The sequence below is a fragment of the Narcine bancroftii genome, chromosome 5, assembly GCF_036971445.1.
Source record: "Narcine bancroftii isolate sNarBan1 chromosome 5, sNarBan1.hap1, whole genome shotgun sequence".
Taxonomy (NCBI): domain Eukaryota; kingdom Metazoa; phylum Chordata; class Chondrichthyes; order Torpediniformes; family Narcinidae; genus Narcine; species Narcine bancroftii.
This window is the reverse complement of record NC_091473.1, coordinates 248,119,275-248,145,791: the sequence shown is the minus strand read 5'-3', so window position 1 is coordinate 248,145,791 and position 26,517 is coordinate 248,119,275. Positions and strand designations below refer to the sequence as shown.

General features: G+C 42.7%; 1 protein-coding gene across 1 annotated transcript in view; it reads left to right on the top strand.

Moving 5' to 3' along the window:
- Positions 1–26,517, top strand: part of cntn2 (contactin 2) — a 167,585-nt gene that overhangs the window by 30,772 nt on the left and 110,296 nt on the right. The gene's annotated exons all lie outside the window — the stretch shown is intronic.

Here is a 26,517-nt window from a genome sequence, read left to right as displayed (position 1 = left end):
TTATCTGCCTAAAGATTAATAACACAATTCTATTACACCCTCCCACATCCTCAAGTCGAGCAGGTTGGTTGGTTAATTGGCCACTGTAAGCTGTCCCTTGTGTATGTAGATGTGTATAGAATCTGGAGGAAGTTAATATAGGGAAATTAAGAATAAATGGGATTAACATAGCGTCGTGAGGAGTTTATGTGTTCTCTCTGTGACCTCATATGTTTCCTCGGGTGACCTAGTTCCCTTTCGCAACCTCAAGTCATGCAGTTAGTCAGTTAATGAGCCACTGTAAATTGTGCCTTGTGTGTAGGTGAGTATAGAATCTGGAGGAAACTAATACGGGGAGATTAACAAGGAAATGGGATTAACATAGGGTTCATGTAAATGGGTGATGGATGAAGTCAATTTCAGGAAGAGCCTATTTCTACACTGTACCTCTCTGATCGTCTACAATAAACAGACCATAAAAACATTGTCAGTTGCATTTATGATTTAATTTATACTGTGTTACTTACATAAGAACCAGAAATAAGATAGTTCCTCCACGCAGTATAATCCTGACTGATATGATCCATTCAGTGATTCAACCTCCATCACTCCTTGGAGTAGAGAGTTCCTCTGAAAAAAACTCCTTAGTCCACCTTAAGTAGATGACCCCTTATTTCCAACTCCATGATCATTTATTCCAGATCCTCCCATCAGGTGAAATAGCTAGTCCCCAATACTCTTGTAATTTCTCTAAACCTAAAATAATATTAGCTCTTTCTGTGCAATCTTTCATCAAAAAACAAATTCCCTGATCCCCAAACAATACGATGAACTTTTAAAGTTCAAGTATATTATCACCTGATTGAACAAGTAGAACCCGACGAAACAGCGTTCACCGGTCCTCAGTGCAAAAGCACACATCCAGTCAGATAGTACACAAGTAGTATGTATATATAGATATAAAAATTAAAAAAATATTGTTCAATATATAGTAGATTCTCAGAGGGTTTATGTGAGCAGTTCACTTCAGTCGTTCAGCATTCTCGCTGCCTGTGGGAAGAAGCTGTTTGTCGGCCTGGTGGTGCTGGCTGGCTCCGATACTTTCACACCACTGCCTCCCAAACAAATATTACCCTTCGTTGACTAAGAAAACCAATTGCCCATGAGCACAATTAAACATAATACTCACTTCACAGAAGTATTAGCACATATATAGTTTGCAGGACAGATGATGAAAAATCTTAAGGCCCATTCTCTAGAGAAGGGCAATGATGCCAAGGCAGAAAATCCTTGTTCACCATCCAACTCACGAAGATAACAGAAGGTTAAGCAATGGGCATTTTATCACAGTGTGTTGTTGACGCAGATTGTTGAGGCTCACAGGGTGAGGTTTGCTGAAAATGTTTGATATTGGATTGTTGTGAGAAAATTTTAATGACTGTTTACTACTTCAGTCCTTCCACTGAGTATCTTGTAAAGTACTTTTAATTGATTTTCCTTATTAAATTTTCAGTGATTAACTTATTCTTCATTTGGTAATATCTTCTTTCTTTGGCTTGGCTTCGCGGACGAAGATTTATGGAGGGGTAATGTCCACGTCTGCTGCAGGCTCATTGGTGACTGACAAGTCCAATGCGGGATAGGCAAACATGGTTGCAGCGGTTGCAAGGGAAAATTGGTGGATTGGGGTTGGGTGTTGGGTTTTCCCTCCTTTGCCTTTTGTCAGTGAGGTGGGCTCTGCGGTCTTCTTCAAAGGAGGTTGCTGCCCGCCGAACTGTGAGGCGCCAAGATGCACGGTTTGAGGCGATATCAGCCTACTGGCGGTGGTCAATGTGGCAGGCACCAAGAGATTTCTTTAGGCAGTCCTTGTACTTCTTTGGTGCACTTCTGTCTTGGTGGCCAGTGGAGAGCTCGCCATATAACACGATCTTGGGAAGGCGATGGTCCTCCATTCTGGAGATGTGACCCACCCAGCGCAGCTGGATCTTCAGCAGCGTGGATTCGATGCTGTCGGCCTCTGCTATCTCGAGTACTTCGATGTTGGTGATGAAGTCGCTCCAATGAATGTTGAGGATGGAGCAGAGATAACGCTGGTGGAAGCGTTCTAGGAGCCGTAGGTGATGCCGGTAGAAGACCCATGATTCGGAGCTGAACAGGAGTGACAACGGCTCTGTATACGCTAATCTTTGTGAGGTTTTTCAGTTGGTTGTTTCTCCAGACTCTTTTGTGTGTAAATATAAAATGAGAATAAATGTGAATGCTATTTTCAGCAGGGGATTCTAATCCACTTGAGATTTCCTACCTCTCCCCAACCTCAAAGAGTGGAAGACAACATTGTGCCTTCTTTGCTCCCATCCTGGCAACATGCACTCCCTCATTAACAGCTTGCCACGACACAAGTACAAGAAGATCGATAGCCCCCTCACCATTGTGAGCATTGCCATGCCGGGCAATGTTAATGGCAATTCTCTGCTTGCCTTACGGCAGATAGAAGTTGAGGTAATATTGTGCATATTACATGTTCAATGTATTATCATGTGACAGTAAAAGGAACCTTTGAAACCTTGATCTTCAGGTGATCACTGCCTCTCACTGTCTGGTTCAGAGCTCATAAAGCTCTTTCACACATGCAAGTATTCAATTAAAATGACAAATATCCAGAGGCATGAACCATTAACTGCTCAGGCACAATGTGCCATAAACTTCTTCACTGCCAGGCAACATATCTCCAAGGCCTACTGATAACACTTCTGAATTTTTGAGTGGGTGTTTACAGTATAATTTGACAATGTTCTCTAAGATATGAATCCATTAATATTTACTTCCTAATCTATAAGTGTACTGACAATAACCACACCAGCAGCGCGAGTATAAGACAGCTTTAATAAACTGTACACTAAGAGGTCTTGTCTCTCTGTGAGACGAACCTGGAAGGCTGGACTGTAGCTCTGGACGGCTTTAGAGACAAGGTCACTGGGATGCCCCCTGGTGACCTAGTGGTGAAATTACAAGAGGTCTTGTCTCTCTGCAAGACAAACCTGGAAGGCCAGACTGTAGATCTGGACTGCTCTATATACAAGGTCACCGGGATGACCCCTGGTGACCTAGTCGTGTAATTACATATCACCACATTCACCCCCCCCTAAAAAATTGTTATTCCCCCTTCCCCCCACCACCCTCCTTCCCTTGTTTGTGTTAAAAAGTCCAAAATTTTTCGTGGCTTCCGTTGCCTTCTGGTGGAGGTGTGGAAGTGGGAAGTAATAGATGGCCATGTGGCCATGTGGGCTGGGAATCCTCTTGTGTGGGATTAGGTCCTGCCATCAAGTCTAGGGTGGTGATATTTTGTGGGGCGGGCGTACCCAGGGTCCTGATTTCCGGGGTGGGTGGTCTAGTCCTCTGGGGTAACTCGATGGACAACTGTTCTAGTGACTGCTGCTACGCTCCTTGTTGATTCGTAGACATCTGTATTTCCTCCGCGTTGTTCACACATCCGGCCGGCGTGAGATCCCTGGTGGCCACCGGGTCTTCTCTTCCATCTGGGAATATGACAGGCATACTGAGGGTTGGTGTGCCTCAACTCCACTTGATCCACCAGTGGGTCCACTTTGTGGGATCTGCAGTGCTTCCGGAGGAGAACTGGTCCCGGTGTCATCATCTATTTAGGCAGCACTGTGTCCATCGTGGCTTTCCTTGTGAAAGAAAAGATACGGTCATGTGGGGTTGTATAGAGTGTAGCAAAGGCAGACCCTGGGGTACTGGGAGCTGCTGGTAGGGCCTCTGTGGGGCGTGTGTCTGCTGGAGGAGTAACCTGGGTGCTTGGGGCTGTTGGCTGAGTCTCTGGCTTTGGGACATTTGCAGCAGGCTTAGGGGGATCCCAGCGGTAGTGTCAGGTCTCCGTGGTACTGGGGAAACTGCTGCTGGGGGAGTGATGGTAGCAGTGTCTGCTTTCTCTGGCTCTGGAGTGGTCGAGAATTCTACACATACGTGGCAATCGGGCTTGTAGTGGCCCCTTTCTGACCGGACCGGGGTTTAGGGTCAGTGTGCCTGTACCGGCGAACCCATGGGCAGGCAGGACTCTTGGCCATTTCTTACCTGCCCTATCGTACTTCTGTGGTCTTTCCCACATTCCACCACAATTCCAATACAGCAGTCCCTTGCCATCTCTGTCCTCAGATGCACGTGTGTGCTGGTCATCCCCAAATTCCATTCCTCAAGAAGAATCTCCAGGTAGTCGGGAATGTGCGTTGGAGCAGAAGCGGCTTCCATCCTAATAGCTATGATATTCATTTATTAAATTGTACTGACAATCACCACACCAGCAGTGCGAGTATAAGACAGCTTTAATAAACTAATATGTACACTAAGAGGTCTTGTCTCTCTGTAAGATTAACCTGGAAGGCTAGACTGCAGCTCTGGACTGCTTTATATACAAGGTCACTGGGATGACTCCTGATGACCTAGTGGTGTAATTACATGTCAGCATAATAAGATTTTAAAGTCTTAAAGGAATTGCAGAGATTCTGCAGCATGGTATTAATCATTAGATCCAATAGGTTTGTGCTGGTGATAGTAGTCCACAAAAGGTAGTGGGGACAGCACAGGTAAAAACCCTTCCCTCATCAAGGACATCTATGGGAAACACCACCATCAGAGAGTAGCAACAATCATCAAGGATCCACACCACCCAACACACGTTCTGTTCTCGCTGCTACCATAAGGAAAGAGGTTTCGGTGCCACAAGATTTGCACTGCTAGGTTCAGGAACAGCTGCTACCCTTCCACCATCAGACTTCTCAACAACAATCTCAATCAGGAACTTATTTAAGGACTCGCAGCAATGTATTCTATACTGATCTTCGATAAATTGTGGAATCACTATACATATTGTCAAATTAATGAAGACACTGTGGAATCTAATGCAAAACTGACACCTCCACGTTTGCATGCTGGGCTTATATACATCATTGCTTCTGTAACATGGACAAGAAGTGACATCATCAGTGATGTCATCAACCCAGATAAAAACCTGGCAACAGGGCAATTTCCTATGTTTTCCATAGGATGTCTGCCATTTTGGGAGCCGATTCGCTTCCTGGTAAGTGGGTTACCACAGACTCGTATTTTTGCACTTTTTTCTCTGTATTGTACAATCATTTTGATAACAGTTTTTTTTACATGTCTACTGAGTCAGGGTTTTTTTTGCAATGACAATGTGGTAATTCTGCCATGCCTGCAGGAAAAATAATCTCTGGACTCTATGTGATGCTCTGTACGTACTCTGACAGTAAATCTGAAATCTGAACCTTTCCCCACTCCTTCATCTCACCCTCCAGCTAATGATACTCCTGAATGCCTCAGGAGTTCATTCAGTTTGCTCTTAAATCTGGTTCTTCCATTTGGTTCAAGTGAGTTTCATATTCTAACTGCTTTCAGAGTGGTGAATTCCCATTTGATTTTATTAGTGAGTTCCTCATATTTGGGCCCAGAATCTAGGCCATATTTACATTTATTGAGGGGATATGGGTTTTGCAGATCGAGCCAGCATTTAATTTTCCTTCTGTAATTGACTTACAGAAGGTGGTGGTGAGCTGCCTTCTTGAACTGCTGCTCCCTTGAGATGTGGGTGCAGTTTTTAATCCAGAAATGGTGAGGGAATGCCAAGTCTAGATGGCTTGGAGGGCCACTTGCAGGTGGTGGTGTCCCCATGCTAGTAGAGGTGGTGGGTTTGAACGGTGCTGTCTGAGGAGTCTTAGTGAGTTGCTGCAGGGCATCTTGTTGATGGTACAAACTGCTGCTACATTGAGTGGGTAGTGGAGCAAATGAATGGGGGGACCTAACAAGTGGGTTCCATAGTGTCAAGCTTCTTAAGAGTTGTTCAGGGTGCACTCATGCAGGCAAATGGAGAGTATTCCACCACACTCCTGACTTGAGACTTGTAGAGACCTTTTGCCAACAAGAAGGAGGTACAGGTGCCACAGGACTCATACCAATAGGTTCAGGAACAGTTGCTATCATCAGACTCCTCAACACCAGACTCAGAGATTTATTTAAGGACTCAAGCCCCTTTCACACATGCAACCCACAAAATCGGCCATTCAATCTCCTGGGATAGGAATGGGGGTTCAGCTTTTCACACTAAACCACTCCTAACCGGGACACTGAATGCTTTCACACTTGCAAGGGTCTGTTCTACCTTTAATCGGAAGTGCTTGCATGACACGGCATGCAAAAGAGAGAAGTGATTGCCCAATTCACACTTGCCTGATCTCTTTAGTGTTAGGTCTGCTTTGTTCGAGAATGAGTGAGTCAGACACCAGACTGAGTCAAAATCAAGGTTCTTTATTACCGGATTGTAACACTTGCAACTAACAGTGTTAGTTGGAGAAGGCGCATTCTAACGATATCAGCAAGTGGTGTTTTTTTTATACCCCAGGACACGCACTTAGTAAATAATCATACCATTACATTGTCCAATGAATAAGCTGTTGCTACCCTTCACTGTTAGTCTGCTGCTCGTCAGCTTGTTAGTGCCAAACTTATCTTGAGCGTACAAGGTCACACCATCCTGTTACTCCTTAGTACTGGGTGACTCCTTCTCCAGTCCCATCTCATGATGTTTTTACCTTACACTAGGCACCACAAGACTCAGAGCGCCAGGTTCAGGAACAGCCGCTGCACCTCCACCGTCAGACTCTTCAACAACAAACTCAATCAGGGACTCATTTAAGGACTCTTACTTTTGCCTTTCATTGATATTTTTTTAATTCTCTCTGTATTGCAGTTAGCTTGTTTATATTTCTTTATTTGCTGACATGTGTACATTTGATTAGTTCTTTTTTGCACAACCAATATGGTGATTCTGCCTCATCCACAGGAAAAAGGATCTCTGGACTGTAGGTGATGTCATGTATGTATTCTGACAATAAATCTGAAATCTACCCATCAAATCACCTATTGTGTCTCTGCCCCATTAAACTCCTTTCTCATTTTAACCAATCAAACTCACATACCTCAGTATTAACCAGAGAAAAAAATATCTGACCTCTTCATTCTTTTCTGATAAGTACAGCTTCTCAATTCCAACCCCAGCCTTTTTTGCAACCCTCTGTATACAATTATTATTCAGAGGTAAGAAGAATACTTTCTGTGCAATCTAATCAAATTTTTAATGCAATTCCTCAGAAACAAAAGTTAATAGCACTGAAGCTCAATTTCATAAAACGAGGGTCAGTTCATGCAGTAAATCCATATATCTTTCCTGAGTTTAAACTTCCTTTGTTCAATGCAGTAAGCACCTAACGTTTAGCAACACAGTGTAAACGTCCTCCTGCCAAGACGTTCTGATTCCTACCTCCACAGGATTCCATTTTACAGTATTGATGTTTAACTGTCTCTGCAATTCTCTCTAAGGCTGCCCACATTTCCTCTTTCACTGACCCCATCTGTTCTACAGGTGGGTCACGGCTTGGAGGCTATGTCTGTTTATATTGTGCAGTCAAATCGGCTTCAAAAGGAAGTTGGTGGAAAAAAATAAAAGGTAACGAAAAGGCTGGTTAACAAGGAGAAAAGGAACATCTTCAAGGTAACACACAGCCAGTGAGGTAGAGAGAGAATTCCACAACTTCGAACTAGCTAAGGCAAAGGAGCAGAGTTCAATAACAGAATTGTCCTGACCTCAGCACCTGACCCACTGACCTACTCAGCAAGACTGTATATACACATGCACCCACACACACCTGAAAACCTTCGAAACATCAACAACTATTTCCATTTTTTTTTCAAGATCAATTTCTTACTACTTCACCTGTACTTTGGCCTAATCATTATGAGAGATTTTGGTGTTGGTGACATATCCTGCTTGTCCCAGTAAAGACTCCAAGGTCAGGTTGTGACAATGCTCTCTTTGCCCTTCCAAAATCATAATGTGTCCAAAGAGAAACCATTTGTGTATAATTATAAATCCTTTACATGTTGGTCCCACTCCGGGCAACGGTTCACCTGGTGCTAAATTATAAGATCATCCCCATTAGGAAATGAATTGAAATTGGCATTACTCTGTTCATAGGGACCAACTCCTATCTCCCACACCTGAGCCTCTGTCACACTCTCCTCTAAAACATACCAAGACTTTCAAGACAGATCTTGAATCTTTGATCAATAAACAAAAGTCACGCAAGTCCATCTGCTCCCCATCTGCTCTGTTGTTTTCCAGAGCATCTGCTGATAATTCTGAGGCTAGGTAATGACTTGTTCCTTGTTGCCTGATTAAGTTCACTGCTCTGCAGCAGGCAAAGGATGAATCAGCCACTGGTGCTTTGGTAACTCAGCTGCGCCTTCCTGTCCCAGTCTTTGTCTTACTATGCACACGAAGTGTGAATGGAGAAATCTGTCCCCTGAGTTGTTGTTAACAAATTTCCAGGGGTCTGTGCTGGTGGTGGAAAGAAGGTGATGGAAAAAGCATGATTATAATCTGCTCTAGAGACCCTCATGCTCTGGTGTGTTACGAGTTGCTGGAGGTTCTCAGTGGGTCAGGTAGCATCCATGGGGGAAAAAATGGTCAGTCAACATCTTGGATTGGGACCCTTTATCGAAACTCAAGTAAAAAAGGTGTGAAATGAAAATGATCCAAGTTCAAGTTTATTATCATCCGATTGTATAAGTACAATCTGGCCAAAAAGCATTTCTGATCCCTGATGCAAAAGACATACAAACACTGTACAGACCTAACACAAATACAGACATTTCTGATCCCTGATGCAAAAAACATACAAACACTGTACAGACCTAACACACATACAGACAAATGATACAAAGGCAGACCATATTTACATATATAGAAACAAATGTTTTAAATAAATAGTAACATCTTGAAGGGTTTGTATGAGCAGTTCATCAGTCGTTCCGCATTCTCACTGCCCGTGGGAATGTTCCTCGGCCTGGTGGTGCTGGCTCTGATCCTCCTGTATCTCTTCCCTGATGGGAGCAGCTGAAAGGAGCTGTGTGGAGGGTGGAAGGGCTCCTCAACGATTTTGTGAGACCCTTCAGACAACCATCCCAGTAGATCACATTGATGGGGGGGGGGGGGGGAGGAAGACCCCAGTGATCCTCTCTGTCGCTCTTATGGTCCGATGGATTGACCTTCGGTCCACAGCTCTACAGCAACAGTTCTGCACTGGTGATGTGTTTATTGTCATATACATTGTTTAATGTACATTTGCACCAAAATTCTTTCTTCTGCTGCAGCTGAGCAGGTACTTTGTAAAATAAAATAACATCAGCAACAAAACACCCCAAAAAATAGTGTACTTCACTGAATTAAAGAGGTCATTTTAATTTAAATTTAGACATAAAGCACGGAAACAGGCACAAGTCTGTGCCATTTAATTTATACCCAATTAACCTACACCCCTGGTACATTTTGAACAGTGGAAGGAAACCAGAGCCCCTGGAAAAAACACATGCAGACACGGGGAGAACGTACAAACCCCTTACAGACAGAGCTGGATTCGAACCCTGGCGCAGTCGCAATTGCTGGCATTGTAAAGGTGTTGCACTAGCTGCTATCCCAACTGTGCTGCCCTGAAAAATAAATTAAAAAAAAACCAAATATTTGCAGTTACCCATTTGCAAAAGAGCTGATTTAGCAATAGTGCAGACCTTTTGTCGTGTTGGAACAATCCCTGATTATTTTTCATGTGAAGTAGGATAAAGACGGGGTCAAGAGATGATAGGGTATTAGCAGAAGGTGGAAGAGTTGGGCAAATAGGTAGAGGGAAAAATAAAAACAGGAGTAATAAAGATGTTAATAATGGAACCAGAAAGAGGAAAAGGTCATCTAAAATGAGAGATATAAGCGTTCACACCATTAAGATGAATATGTTGTGTTGTTTCTCCAGATTACATTTGGCCTCAGTCTTACAATAGTTGAAACCTAGGGCAGACAGACCTGTGTAAAGAAGGGCTAGGAGCATTGAAATGGGGAGTTCAAGCTTACACCCATAAAAAGGCACGTGTTTGACAAAGTGGCCACCCAAGCTGCATCTGGTCATACTGATGTAGAGGAGGCAACACTCAATGCAGTCAATCAGGATGGAGGATGTACATCTGAAGCTCTGCCTCTCCTGGAAGATCTGTGGGCCTGGATGGAGGTGGAGGGGTGAGTGGGGTGGGGGGGGGGGGGGGGTAGATGCAAGGACACATACATTATCTCCAAACTGGGCTCACTTTTAACACCTCCTGCTCTGTGCAAATCTTTAAATCATTTTATGACCCTGTCCCTCCCTGTCTCTGTACCCTCCAAATGTTCCCCAACTTCCAACACTTTTAAATCAGCCTCCAGGGAAGAAAGTGAGGGCTGTGATTCTGGAGTCCTTGGGTGTAAATACATAAACCTTTTGGTGCGGTTCTTACCATTCCAGCTTCTGCCTCACACAAGGCTGCACACTGCTGGAGACTGGCTCAAGAGTGGTTGGAGGGATACCAGCTATCGTAACTGGGATGTGAGAGGGCGCCGAGGGCAGGAGGGGCTCCTGAGGGGCCTCAGGCACTGAAGGCTTCCTGATCGTAGTGGAAGTTTGGACCTATTGGGTTGCCAATAGTTTGTACTGATCTGTACAGCTGCAGAGGCCGCAGGAGCTCTGGCCCTTAGACACTCGATGACTGGGCGGACAAGGTCCCACATGGGAGGTTTTAGTCAGGAAGGTTCAGGTGCCAAGTATTCATGGTGAAGTAGTGAACTGGATTCGACAATGGCTGGAAGTGTGAGGCCAGACAATAGTGGCAGATGATTGCTTCTCAGACTGGAGGCCTGTGACCAGTGTTCCTCAGGGATCAGTGCTAGGATCATTGTTGTCTGTCATCTATACAAATAATAATGTGTTAAATTGGATGAGCAAGTTTGCAGATGACACAAAGAAAAGAGATGTTATAGACAGTGGGGAAGATTTTTAGAGCTTGCAGAGAGATCTGGATCAGCTAGAAAAATGGACTGAAAAATGGCAGATGGAATTTAATGCAAAGAAGTGTGAGATCTTCCATTTTAGAAGGGCAGACCATGAAAGGGCATACGCAGTGAAGGGTAGAGCACTGAGGAGTGTGGTAGAACAGAGGGATCTTGGAATACAGATACATAATTCCCTGAAAGTGGCATCACAGTAGATAGGGTTGTGAAGAGAGTTTTTGGCATATTGCCTTCATAAATCAAACTATTGAGTATAGGAGTTCAGATGTTATGGTAAAGTTATACAAGACATAGATGAGGTCATATTTGGAGTATTGCGTGTAGTTTTGGTCACCTAACTACAGGAAAGATATCAATAAGATAGAACGAGCACAGAGAAGATTTACTAGGATGTGGCCTGAACTTGAGGAATTGAGTTACAGGGAAGTAGGATAGGACTTTATTCCCTGGAGCATAGAAGAATGAGGGGAGATTTGATAGAGGTATTTAAAATTATGAGAGATATAGAAATAGTAAATGTTGGTCGGCTTTTTTTCACGGAGGGTAGGTGAGGTACAAGCCAGAGGACACGAGTTGAGGGTGAAAGGGGAAGGTTTAGGGGGGAACATTAGCGGGAACTTCTTCACACAGAGAGTGGTGGGGGTTTGGAACGAGCAGCCAACTGAAGTGGTGAATGCGGACTCAATTTTAAAATTTAGGAAGAATTTGGACAGGTGAATGACTGGCAGGGGATCTGGAGCGCTATGGACTGGGTGTAGGTCAGTGGAGCTAGGCAGAAGAAAGGATCAGCACAGACTAAAAGGGCCAAAGAGCCTGTTTTATGGATCAATGGATCAGTCAAAAAGAGTGCTATACCCCCTTGAGAACACACAGACATTTGAAAGACTTCTTTAATCTGTTGAAAATTCTATCTTCAATGACTGCAGTCCTGAAAGCTTCCCACTTTGTAAGTCAGACATTTTTGAAGCTATTCATCCATGTGCCAACTGTTTTGGGTCCTGTCCATGGGTACATTGATAGAACTACATAGCTAATCACAGAACTTCCAAGGACGCAACAAGCAAATGAACATTTCAAGTGTTTCCTCAACCACACACATGCACATGGACATACAAACACACAGACAAACCCAAGCAAACTATACACGCATATGAATGCAGGCACACATTCACACACATTCAAGTGCATAGATATGCAAACACAAAATGTATAGACACTTGTGCGATCATGCATACATGCACAGCGACACATGCGCACACACTCAGATCCACAAGAAACTCATATACACACATGTGCTGACAAGTACCTTACTCAAAATACTGAGACTCAGAGCAGCACCTGACCTCGATGCAGTGGAATTGAGTGTAGTTTACTCTTTATGCTGTGAGGATAAGGGGAAGTATCTGGAAAAAGTAGATCATCGACCATACTCATGCGCAGGAGGATATGCAAGCAAAGTTGTGGTCATCATTCCTGTTTGAACTTTGCTACACAGGAACTCAGCAGGGTACAATCCATGAGCTGGCCATTGTGACCAATTTATCTCCGAGACCTATAACAGACCAAAGAAGAGATCTGGTCTATGACTGTGGAGAAGGGGCCAGTCATAGTGTTAACATCCAGCTAAAGCAGTTCACAAAGTGGGCTTGTGCTTGAGCTTGAGCTGCCTCTAACACACTAATGACCAAGCTGTGGAGATAGCCCTGGGCTACAGGAATATTAACTACAAACCTTCCAGCGCTGCGGAACGCATATTCTGTATTCATAGTCTTCAGTGAATGAAGTGATAAATGGATTCTTTGTCATCTGCAGCTTTCTAATGATGCAATTTATTTCCCAATTAAAAGGAGCTTCTGGCTCCGATTTTTTAAAAAAATCCACAAATGCATTTTACATCCCTTGAGAATTGCCATCATAAATCCATCTTTCTAATTCGTTGCACGTGGAAATGTTCCATTTGTATCCAAAGAACATAATCTTCTATTTTGATTTCTATTTTTCATTTCTGCTTATAAAATATTCTTCAAGAGAATAGAATATTATGGGAAGCCCATAGTATAGAAATTGCTCCCTGATATTATTATCAATGATCAACTAGGCAGGACAGTATCCTGATGTTTGAATGAAAAGGTGGAATTGTTTACATGTAGTCTTTCCCAAAAACAGGAATATCGCAGTATGTTATGGAACAAGTACAAAGGAAGGGACAGCACAACATCTTTCTAGCCATTCTGAGCCCGGAACCCCTCAATAATGGCACGGTTAGAATTACGGTTAGAATATTTCAGTGCCAGGGACCCAGGTTCTAATCCAGTGCTGTGTGCAAAGGAACTTGTACATTCTCCCAGTGTGGGTTTCCTCCCGCCAAAATGTACAGATTTGTAGTTTAAGTTGAGTGTATTTGGGTTTAAACAGGAATAATATTTAAAACAGTGAAGGAAATGAAAGCCTTTCCATTTCAAAAATCACTTGACCTGATAATGTGACAAGAAATGAATGATTGCTTAAACTATAGTTGTTATTGTAATGTTGGAGACACAACAGAGATTTTAGGCAAGTTCCCACAAGGAGCATTGAGGTCAGTGGCCCCATAGTTGGTTTTACAGATTATAGTTCAGGGACAGTTATTAGGCAGGATGGGTTGTTTCCATGGGCATTGAAGCAAAATGGCACAGTTAGCGGCACGGTTAGTGCAACGCTGGTACAGCTCCAGCGATCGGGACTGGGGCTCGAATCCCGCGCTGTCAGTAAGGAGTTTGTACGTTTTCCCCGTGTCGGTGTGGGCCTGGTTACCTCCCATCCTTCAAAGCGTTGAGGGTTAATTGGGTGTAAATTAGGTGGCATGTGTTCATGAGCCAAAATGGTCTGTTATCGTGCTGGACGTTTAAATTTAATTTTTTTAAATTTTTTAAAAATTTTAAAAGCTAATGTGACTGGTTGAACTTTTCATTGAAACTAGGAAGGAAAGCATTTTCTGTGTTTTTTAAATGATTTTTTATTTCAGATTTTCAGCATCTCCAGATTTTTTGATTTTCATTATTCACCTGTCCACGTTACATCACAAATACAGATACTATTTACTGTCATATAATAAAACAGAAATGTAATATGACACAAAATTGCCTTTAGTGTGCCATAAGGCAGACAGAGATTTGCCTTTAGCATTGCCCAGTGCTCCTTACAGTCAAAGAAAGAGAAACAAGGAGTTACCGTGTGTCTATGGGATCGCCTCCCGCGCTCTTACAGCCTCCACAGACAAACAAGATTCCTGTTCCATTCAAACCTGAACCCAGATCCAAACCTCTGACACGATAACAAAGCCATCAGCACCCAGGGCCATTCGGAAGCCTTTCTACCCCTCTGCATCTTCTCGAATCCTGGCACTAGAGGGTATCTTCCATTCCACTGAGAGACGTGACAAGATTTAACTTTAAAGTTAAATACAGTGCATCTAATTGTATTACATTTCATCAGTGGTTTCCCTCACTGGAGTATAATCTGTCTAAGATTAAACCAAACCCAAAATTTTCTGACGTAAGAATATTGTCCACTTGATCTAAGGCAGACTCTTTGTAGCTGGTAAGTCTGTTAGTTGGAGGCATGTTCTTCAACTTGACACCACTACATAGTGCCCAGAGACATTTCACACTGATGATATCATGGCAGCAAGGCTCAAGGGATTGTCCAATGGTAAAAAATAATTGCTTCAGCAAAACACTGCAAAATGTCATTATAGGAAAACATAATGTACCCAACATCTGCTGGCTTCAAGTGATACCATTGTGAAATATTTTGTGTATTTTGGACAATCAGAGAAAAACAGGGTATAAACAGCCAGAGGTTGGGTGAAAGGGTTGGTTGGAGGGGTTTGAGAGGAGAAGACAGAAGTGGAAAGGTTGAGAGGTCAAAGGAGGGAGTAAAAATGATTGAAGTAAAAACAAAATGCAGAAGAAACTCAGCAGGTCAGTGTACTTTATAGAGCAAACAAAAAGAGGCATAACCAATGTTTCAGGCTTGAGCCATTCGTCAAAGTTTGAGCAAAATATTGGCGGGTGCTTGAATAAAATGAGGTGGTGGGAGCACAGTCCCACAGGCAAAAGGTGGATGGGGGCGGGAGACACCAGCATCAAGGGGAGGGGGATGGCTCTGTGAATGGAGAGAAGGAGGGGGGTGGAGAGCTAGAGGAAATAAAACAGTAGAAGAAGGAAGAGAGGGAGAATGGGGAGTGGGCAAGCAGAAACCAGAAAAGTCAATGTTAATGCCTTCCAGTTGGAGTGTGCTGCTTCTCCAATTTATCGGAGTCCATGAGACCATGGACAGACATGTCAGCACAGGAGTGGGGTGCAGAATTGAAATGGTTGGCCACTGGGAGATCCCTGTCACTGATATGAGACAGTCAAGTTCAGGGAATTGGAAGTCATTGAAGAGATGGAGGGCATGTGAGGTATCGTGGATGTAGGTAGGGAGGGACTGTACCGGGGAGAAAGGAGGAGGGAGCTCCACTTTCTAGACAGCCGCAAGCACAGCTTCCAACAGCGGACGAAAGAGAACATGTGGAACTAGAGGAAAAGAGACTTTTTGGGATGGAAGACCAGGCAGAATTAGGTAAGTGCGTGGAAGTGGAAGGAAAGAAAGATTAACTAGGAAAAAGTGACCACCTGCACAGGAGATGTATGTGAATGGGACTCAGTGGAACACAACTTCCTTTTACACTGGGCAACAGTTTTAATTCCTTTGTGATGTTGTTTCCGGGCTTAATGTTTGAATGATTCACCCATTAGCAAATTAGAGTGACCTTGCTCTGAGTGGCAAACTCCATATGAGGCAAACCACTTAGATGGGAAAAAATTCAATAGCAAACATTTTAATCCTTTACCCTGGTGACTGCAGCATGTTTACCCTTTGATCCCAACCTGCTGCCTGCTACTGTAAGAAAAAAATATTAAAGCATGCAAGCAATATTCCACAAAGAATTGGTTGCCTCTCCCTATATAGGAAGCTTCCTCTCTTCGTGGATTTGCGAATTTTTGATTCTCAAAATAGGTGCAGACAACTCAGAAAACCAACTAAAAGTTGTGGCAAAAGAATGAGAACTCCTGGAGGACACTACCTTGTAATGACAGATCAGAGAGTTCTGCTTCTGTTCCCTGTTCAGATTTTCCAAGTTCAGATTTATTGCCGGACCACATACATGACATCATATACAACCCTGAGATCTTTATTCCTGCGGGCCAGGCAGAATTACTACTTACCGGTAACTGCAAACTGTTCTTCTGAATGAGAAAAACTCATTCAAAACTCTTGCACTTTATGTTCTTCTGCCCAAGAATTTTTCTTGTGTCATTCTTGCATTCAATGAAAGGGGAGGAACCCTGATCTATCGGACATGGACAATAAATCTCGTTTTGATTTTCCCTTGTGTCGTCTTTCCTTGCTTATTTATTTCTGTTAAGGAGAGGCTTAGTAACTAATACAATTTCACTAATTGCATAAACAGCTTAAAAAGAGACAATCTCGACTACTTGCTAATTGTAGTGTTAATAGGATTTCTTAATTGAACAGCAAAGTTATTTTTCAAAAGACCTTGGTTAAAGCCGACATGATGCTAACCTTAGAAGAATGGTCAACCGCTGTAATCCATTATTGTACTGCCTTTTCTTTATAATATTTAGAACACGTAGAGCATTACCCATATCAAATGTCGTTTTTGAAGTGAAACATGCCAGTCTGTAGGCGCTGTAATTGTAGTAAAATAGACAGAAAAGCTGGAGGAACTCATCTATTCCTGCAATGTCCTTGGGAGGTAAAGATATATAACCAACATTTTGGCCCCAAGTGTTTTGTTGTCATTGAAGTGCAGTGAGAGTTGCCTGTGTAGGCTTGTAGCATGGATTGCTCCACATTGCCAATAAAAAAAGCAGTCATAGCTGGGGCCAAGGCGGGTACCCATGGCTACGCCTTTGACTTGGAGAAAGTGGGATGAGTCAAAGGAGAAATTATTGAGGGTGAAGACAAGTTCTACCAGCTGTAAGAGGGTGGTGGAGGAGGAGAACTAGTTCAGTTTGTTGCCAAGAAAGAAATGAAGGGCTTTGAGGCCTTCAGCATGGGTTTTTCTTACTATCAATGAAGCTCAGGCTCGGTATGTCGATAATATATCTTTACCTCCTATGGACGCAACAAAAAAGGCAGGCATAGCTGGGGCCAAGGCAGGTGCCCATGGCTACATGTCACCCTTTTGATTATCAAGTAGCAATAAGCTGCCACAGGACTCTGGAAACTGTTCGACACTCCACTATTATTAATTGTGCCTTATTTATAAAATTAACCAAAGGTCATTTCCAATTACAGCATCTTTCGAGAATTCCCTAACAATGTTCTATGTCTCTTCCATTCGTCGACGGGATTGTGAGCCCTGTCTTTATGCTAAAAAGGTGGGGATACTCCTTTGAACATTCCTGGACAATTTTATAAACAGAACTCAGCAACCTTTGCAGAAGAAAGAGTCAGAAGGAGATCGAGGATCCAGGGTGCGGAGCTCCAAGATCAGCAGGAGTAACGTGGTGGAAGCACGTTACTCAGCATCTACATCAATGCTTCTCAACCATTTTTATTTCCACTCCTTTAAGCAATCCCTATGCTATAGGTGCTCTGTGATTAGTAAGGGATTGCTTAAGGTGGTATGTGGGTGGGAAGAAAGAGTTTGAAAACCACTGTTTGAATCGTACCCAATTGACTCATTATGTGCACGGTTTCATAACTCCAAAGGAAATGGGCCAATGACAATTTTTCTCAAGCAAAATATTTCAGTAACAATTGGGTCTAGAGCAGTGATTCTCAACCTTCTCTTCCCACTCACATCCCACCTTAAGCCATCCCTTACTAATCACAGAGCACTGATGGCATAGGGATTACTTAAAGTGATATGTGAGTGGAAGGAAAAAGGTTGAGAACCACTGATCTACACACTCACCTCCCAATGAGTAGAGGAAGCAGTCATAAACCACAAGGGATACCTTTGATAGATGGGAGCTTCCTGCAATGAGACCGCTAAATCATAATGCCTAAAGCAAAGCTAATAGTTTTCACCACACTCCATTGGTTACCAACAAAGTAAGAAGCCATTAATCAGATGAGAAAGTCACAAGGCTGCAAATGTCAGAATCTGGGCCAAAAAACAAGCTGCTGGAGGAACTGTTGGAAAGGATATTTAGGACTTGTGCTCATTTGGAAAGTCAGAATCAGAATTTATTGTAAAATTTGGTGTTTTGCGGCAGCGTCAATAGTCCAGAAATTCATATCGTAACCATTTTACAGCATAACTATAATTTTTTTTTAAAAATAGTGTATGAAAAGTAAGGTAGTGCCTTGGTTCATTGATTATTCAGGAATCTGATGGCAGTGGGTCCTCGTGCTATTGAGGGCTCGTTTTTAGGCTCCTGTACATTTTTCCCCATTGGTAGCAGAGTAAAGAGGGCATTGTCTGGGTGATGGTGGGTCTTTGAAGATAGAGGCTGCTTATTTAAGACACCGCCTCATGAAGATGTCCCCGATGGAGTGAAGCCTGGTGCCTGTGATGTCGCAGGCTGAGTTAACAAACCTCTGGAGTTTATTCTTGTTCTGAGAGTGGGTGCCTCCATTCCAGGCAGTGATGTAACCAGCCAGAATGCTCTCCATGGTACATTTGCAGAAGTTTATGAGAGTCTTCAATAACATACCGAATCTCCTCAGACACCTCACAAAGTACAGCCGCTGACGAGGTTCTGAAATGGTTCCCCACAACTGTCCTTGATCATCAGAGGGCATGAAATAATTTTTTTCATTGCCCCTTTGAAGAGGGATTCTCACATTTTATGACATAGTTATGGCCACCCCTTTCTAATGCTGGACAAACATTGACTCCTGAAACACTTGACCTGCCTCCTTCTGGTACCTGTACGTCCATTTGAATAAGCTGCCTTCTTTTCCATAACACTGTAAAAATGTAGGAGTGGATTTAGGCCATTCGGCCCATTGAGTCTGCTTTGCCATTTGAATCATGTCTGCCTTGCCCCCATACCTTTGACATCCCTACTAATCAAGAACCTAGCAACCTCTGCTTTAATATGCCAATGACGTGGCCTGCACAGCTGCCTGTGGCAATAAATTCCACAGATCTATCACCCTCTGGCTGAAGAAATGTTGCCTCACCCCTGTTCTAATCCTTTCATCCTTTCATTCTGAGGCTGTGGCCTCTGGTCCTCCATTCTCCCACGACAGGGCACATCTTCTCCTCATCCACTGTATCTTCCCCTTTCCCTTGCAATCTCCACAACAGTATCCATAATGTATGTACTGCCTTTCAACTGGTGTAATGTGAACTGTCTAGTCCTGTGGAAAACTAAGCATGATCGTGCCAGAAATCGAGGAGATCCCATGGTAGCTCCTGGGTATACACTGAGTGGTTGCCTTCATTCATTGTAGCACAAATTCTATTTTGCAGATAAAGTAGTGCTATTTAAAGGAATCCTAGGATCCAATTAAACTTCAAAGTGTGCTACATTGAAGGTCTTTCTTAGCAATCAAGGGTACTAGCAGATTTTCACTGAAGAGCTGAATCTCTAAAGTTTCTTTGCCAAGAATTTTTAATGCTGGACTCAAGGTTCCTAAACTTTGCTCAACAGTTCAGCTTGAGTCAAATAAATGAGAATATACTGACAGCACTAATAGCATGTTTTACCCCAAAATACACCATTTTCTGGAATTCAAGCAACCGACAGCCTCAAGCAACCGGCAAAAAAATTGCGGAAAATAACTAAATAAAAAGTACAGAAGTTTAAACTTGGCAGTTAGTTCCACCAATCTCAAGCATCCAGAAAACACACTTAGCTAGAAGGAAGGGAGAAGGACAATTTTTTAATTTATGCACGGTAACCAACCCTTCTGCCCATAAGTCTGTGCCCCCACCCCCCACAAATACTCCAATTAACCTACAGCCCCTGTATATTTTGGAAGGTGGGAGAAAGGCAGAGCACTAGGAGGAAACCCATACAGACACGGGGAGAACGTACAAACTCCTTACAGACAGCCCGGGAATTTAATCCAGGTCGCTGGCGCTGCCATAGTGTTGTGCTGACTGCTACATTAACCATGTCACTCCAGTCCTCCAGAATTTAATCCACTGGAATTCTATCCATCTGGAGTGATTTGGACAGAACTTGATCTATGGAATTCTTAATTTAAAAAAAATTTAGACACATAGCACTGCAACAGGCCATTTCAGCCCATGAGTCCATGCCACTCAACTTACACCCTATTAGCCTACACCATTTCAAACTGTGGGAGCAAACCAGAGTTCCCAGGGAAAGCCCTCACAGATACGAGGAGAACGTACAAACTCCTTACAGACAGAATGGGATTCAAACCCAGATCCCGATCGCTGGCGATGTAAAGTCATTGCCTGCTAGGCCAACTGTGTCGAACTGGGGAAAAATTAGCAATCAGTCCCTGGGAGCTAATAAATGAAGAATATTAAAAGGTGTTATCTTAATTCATAGACAAAAAAAATGAAGATTTTACTAATTCCTCATTTGACAAAGAGAAACACTTGACGATAGAGGAAAGGGTAATGAAAAACAACTGGGCAGCGTCTTGTTTTGATTTCTGACCATGATATGAATGAAAAGTTTTGAAAACCAGGAAGAAGTAACATAAAAAGTAGTTGAAGCCCAGCCAAGTGTCTCCAGAGGTTGAGTAATTGTGAGTGAGTGATATTAGGGCTTTGGTCAGACAAAAAGAAATGTAATATTTATCAGCCATGTACAGGCAGTATTGATCTCCCTGTATCCATTACAGAAGAAAGGCGCGACTAACTAATACTTCCAAATCACAAGGGGCCGCTGAGCTTTTAAGGAATTGCCAAGGAATGATGCTTAAAGAGCATTAATGATGTCTGATGACTAACTCTCATTGCTGAGGATATTATTAATACTTAATTATTATGTCTTGTGAGCAACATAGTGTCGCCTTAATGGTCGGGCACTTGATCAAGTGGTTCTGCTATAATGAAAGTGGTGTCCAAGAGTTGTAGACATGATTATGTTTGACAGGCATTATTGTTGTTTCCTGCAATGTTCTAACAAAGTATGAATGCAAGTGTGAAATGTGCATCTCCCTGTTAAGGCGGCCACGTTAGCTTCAACAAGTGAGAATAAGAATTTTGGTTTCAGGTACCAGGCAACTCTTCTTAAACTGGACAACAAATTACGTCAAAAGCTTTGCTTCCTGAAAGTGTATTGGGGATTATGACAGACAACTTCAAGCTGAACACAAAGATATTTTCAGATTTGCTGTACCACGTAGGAAGTTGGAGAAACATTTAATTCACTTCTATTGAACTTAGCATGTTTAATCGCACAATGAAGCTGACACATTGTGTTAATTCAACTGAATTAAAAGTGTCTTGTCGCTGAATTTCATTAGTCTTCAGCTTCTGATGCTTCTATTATCAGTATCCAACAATGGTCAGCCAACATTAGTGTATACCACTTTTCCATGGTTGCAAGGTCCTGGTGAAACCTTTCACTTTCTAAATGTAGTATTATGTGACAGTAATACTTACCCAGATTTAAGATATATTGTCAGTGTATATACATGACATCACATATAACTCTGAGATTCCTTTTTCCTGCGGGCGCAGCAGAATTGGAGGTGCAAAAATTAACTGCACACAGCGTGAACAGGTAAACAATTAAAAGAACTTTAAACAGATAATGAATGTAAACAAACTGTGCAATACAGGGAGAGCAAACAAAATCAATATAGTGCACAAGTTGCAGTCCTTACATGAGTCCCTGATTGCGCCTGTTGTTGAGGAGATTGATGGTGGAGGGGTCGCAGCTGTTCGTGAACCTGGTGGTATGAGTCTTGTGGCACCGACACCTCTGATGGTAACAGCGAGAACAGGGCGTGTGCTGGGGGGTGAGGGTCTTTGATGATTGCTGCTGCTCTTCGCCGGCATCATTCCCTGTAGATGTTCTCAATAGTACAGAGGGTTTTGCCTGTAATGCCCTGGGCTTTGTCCACTATCTTTTGAAGGGCTTTTTATCATATTCATCACAAGCACCAAGATTAGCAGGGAAGAAGTCCAAGTGTAAATGCAGAAAATGAATTTCAGAATCAGAATAAGGATTTATTGTCATGGACAAGTCATGAAATTTGGTGTTTTGCAGAGCATCATATTATGACCATTTTACAACATTATTATTGAAAGAAAAACAATAAGAGTGCACAAAAAGTAAGGCTGTGTCTTTGGTTCAATGGTTATTCAGGAATCTGATGGCAGCAGGGAAGAAGCTGTCCTTGTGCTGCTGAGGGCTTGTATTTAGGTTCCTGTATCTTTTCCCTGATGGTAGTAGAGTGAAGAGGGAATGGCCTGGGTGGCGGGGGTCTTTGAGGATAGATGCTGCTTTCTTGTGACTTCTCCTCATGTAGATGTTCTCAATGGAGTGAGAACAACCCTCTGGAGTTTATTCTTGCCCTGAGAATTGGTGCCTCCATACTAGGCAGTGATGCAACCAGCAAGAATGCTCTCCATGGTACACCTGTAGAAGTTTTCGAGAGTTTTCGGTTACATTCCAAATCTCCTCAGACACCTCACGAAGTATAGCCTGCTGGTGAGCCTTATTTGTGATTGCATCAACATGGAGGTTCCAGGACCGATCTTTGGAGATGTTCACACCTAGGAATTTGAAGTTCTTGACCCTCTCCACGACTGAGCCCTCGATTAGGTCTGGGCAGTGTTCCCCTGACTTCCTTCTGAAGTCCACAATCATGTCCTTGGTTTTGCTGACGTTAAGCACAAGGTTGTTGTCGTTACAGCATTTCAATGACAAGCTGCACTTCACTGTTTTGTGGCCTTGAAGTAGAATTAAAATCTGACAGGAATTCACAAAAATAGGTCATATCTAAAAAGTGGTACGTGATAGGAAAAATTTTAAGATGATTTTCGTGATCAGAGCCCAAAATCCATAAAATACACCCAAAAGTGTTCAGGAAGGAAAATCTTCATTGTCCAGTGTTATCTTTCGTATCATATGTGGTAACTTTAGAGGTGGCTGTGTTTGGCGGATCTCAGTCGAGAATAATAATATTAACACAGTACAACTGGTGGGTGATTTCAGAGCAGTTGAGAGCAAGGTTGATGTTGAGAAACCATCAAAGTTGATTGTCTTAATATTTACAAAAGAGAGAAATGGAAGCAAAGAAATAAGTACAAACAAACTGACTGTACAATCCAGAAAATAAATATTCAATGATAAATAATATGCAAAGAGTCCTTAAATGAGTCTCCGATTGAGTCTGTTGTTGAGGAGTCTGATGGTGGAGGGGGAGAATTGTTCCTGGACCTTATGGCTAAAGGTAGAAAAAAAACCAGTAATCTATGTATATTTTGTTAGACGAGACTCACGAACCGAGTCAGCTAAATAGATTTATGATTCAGAACATCCAACATATTTGAAATGAGAAAAAGTTTTGAGAGGTTGAATAGCCTTGTCCTTTTCTAATGTTTTCATGTGGAATCATATTCGGGGAGAAAAAATGCTGGCATCAGGTCAAAAAGAAAAATTGGAACAGTTGACCAATTGTTTGCCAGAGAGGTAGATGTTAAGCATTCTTTAAACAGAAGAGAGAGTCAAAGAACAGGGGAAATTTTGGTGCTTAGTGTCTAAAATGCTGAAAAGATGGGAGTGTGGCAGAAGTCTGTAAATCTGACGGTATGTTTACATTCGTTTAGGAATCAGTAATGGTATTATGGCTGGTTCTATCCTAAACCTTTCACTCGTTCACAGAGTAACAAAGACTTGACTACCTGTGAACTAAGTATTGCTGGACCATTCAAGGAACAATTTAGGAACCGCACCATCTCGGTCAGACCAGGTAAAATCAACTGATCCTCTCCCTGCTTTCTTTCTTTGGCTTGGCTTCACGGACGAAGATTTATGGAGGGGTATGTCCACGTCTGCTGCAGGCTCGTTGGTGACTGACAAGTCCGAAGCGGGACAGGCAGGCACGGTTGCAGAGGTTGCAGGGGAAAATTGGTGGGTTGGCGTTGGGTGCTGGGTTTTTCCTCCTTTGTCTTTTGTCGGTGAAGTGGGCTCTGCGGTCTTCTTCAAAGGAGGTTGCTGCCCGCCGAACTGTGAGGTGCCAAGATGAACGGTTGGAGGCGAGATCAGCCCATTGGCGGTGGTCAACATGAATAATCTACTTAACAAAGTGCTACCTTTGTAGACTCTATCACGGATCTCTTTTTTATTTGAGATTTGTTTTGATTGAAGTTACCCATGCTCCTTTGTGGGATTTCATCGAGCTAAATGAACAGTCGCTCAGAGGGCTTCTGTAAGGTAACTGCAGTTCAACCATATCCCATGCTAATAGTCAAGTCAAGGCTGAGAATTGGATGGATAGTGTCCATTTTTATTGTTCTGGTGGAATCTTGCTTGTCTCCCTTGTGTCTCACAGTAGTCCAAGTGTAATTAGAATTGAGACAAATGGCAAGGGCTGGTGTGGATCGAGACGTGGTGACCTGATATTTACTTCACAGAGATATGATCAGTGAGCACTTCATGGTTTAGAAAAAGTTTTTTTATGAAACTATAACACTATTGCTTCCAGGAGGAGGTCATATTTATACAAACGAGTGCAGGAAAAGATGAGTCTATTTAGCAAGATCCCAGGAATAGAATTATGTCCTTAGTGAACTCTATCTCATTTCCATGTCGCTCCAGTTCCATCACGTCTACAGATTACTTCTGAAAGGATGAAAGGCTTAAGCACACTCACATGAGTTATGCAATGATACTTCCATCACCTTTAACCACAAGCTCTTTACTTGTCATCAGTTCCTCCAGTACACGGACAATTGGCATCCTATTGAAAGAAAGTGCTCAGTTAAAGGAAACCGCTGCATAATGACCCAATAATGTGAAGTTAGAAGTTGGATTGTCTGGCACAGCATCACTAACTCAGCAGAACATCAAAGGGTCAAAAGAACTGGAGTACAGCCAATGAATGTTTTGAATTGATTTTAGATAACTTGCCTGCTGCCTTGATGAGAGAAAGCCAGATTTCTCCAGTTGTTTTGCATTGTTGTTTATCTGACACAAAGTGGGGAAGTTTCCTTTGGTTTGCTCTTTCATTAAATTTGCACAGGAATGAGCAGGTCGCCAGGAATCCCCCACAGTGACCGCACCAAAAAGTTACCTTAAACCAGGAATAGGACTGATAGCATTGCCTTACAAAGAGATTACTGCAAAGAATCTATGCTTTTAGTAAGGACTGATGTAGCTCTGGCAGGGTTAAGGAATACTAATGAAAGTTGGTTGCTCATGTTACTTCCTCAGGACTTCCCATAGAAGTTGGGTATGACTTCAGAAATCCTGGCATATTTCTATATTTATGTGGTGGAATGTGTCGGGAACACCAATACCCCCGAGCATAAAGCCCTGCAAAAGGTGATGGACACAGGCGAAAGGCTCCCCACCCTCGATAACATCTACGGGGAACACTGGCATCAGAGAGCCGCAGCCAAGCAGCATATGGTCTGCTCTCGCTGCGATCAAGGAAGAGATGTTGGTGTCACAAGACTCGCCCCACTGGCTACCCCTCCACCATCAGACCCGCCACAACAAACTCAATCAGGGTCTCTTTTAAGGACTCTCACTTTATTGGTTTTTTTAAATCTCTCTGTATTGCACAGTCAGTTTGCTTACATTCATTATCTGTTTACATTTCTCTATTTGTTAACATATATACGCTGTGTACAGTTTATTTTGCACTACCAATAAGTGTTAATTCTGCCTCGCTTGCAGGTAAAAGAATCTCAGGGTTGTGTGTGATGTCATGTATGTACTCTGACAATAAATCTGAAATCTAAAAAAAATCTGCTCAGCAGGGGTATCAAATCCCAGCAAGTAGAGTTGCATTACAATGCTGCTGTCGACAAGCATGTGACTGAAAATCAAAGCACTGACATAACTATGACAGAAATCCAAAACCAGCTTTAGTGCTGTAATTATATATAGGGCTGGAAATTTAACTCAGAAGGTTGTGCAGAATATGTAGTACTGAGGTGGCCACTATTGAGTTTCATTGGCGTCAATACACAGTGCTTGCCGTCTTAAGGCATCCGGTAACAAAAGTGGTAATGCTACTGGCCTCATAATTTAGAGAACTGGACATGTAATGTTGAGGCACCATTTCAAATCTCATTATTGCAGAGGATAAAATTACTTTCAGTGATATAAATGGAAATAAATATGGAAGGAAGCATTAACACCTACCCTTAACAAACTGATCCGGTTCACTGGTGTCCCTCGAGAAAGATTTGGGTCTTGAAGCCTCAACAGAAATGTAGTTAACTGTTAATTTGCGAAAAGTTGGAGAAGATGGCCTTGTCAGCAATATTGAGTATGAATAAAAAGGTCCATTTCAGATAATGGAATTAAATATCAGATTCTTCATAATACAGACAGCTGATGCTATGTCGACTGAGTCAAATTTCTGGCCCATATCCCAGCCCCCACCCCACAACTTTGCCCACC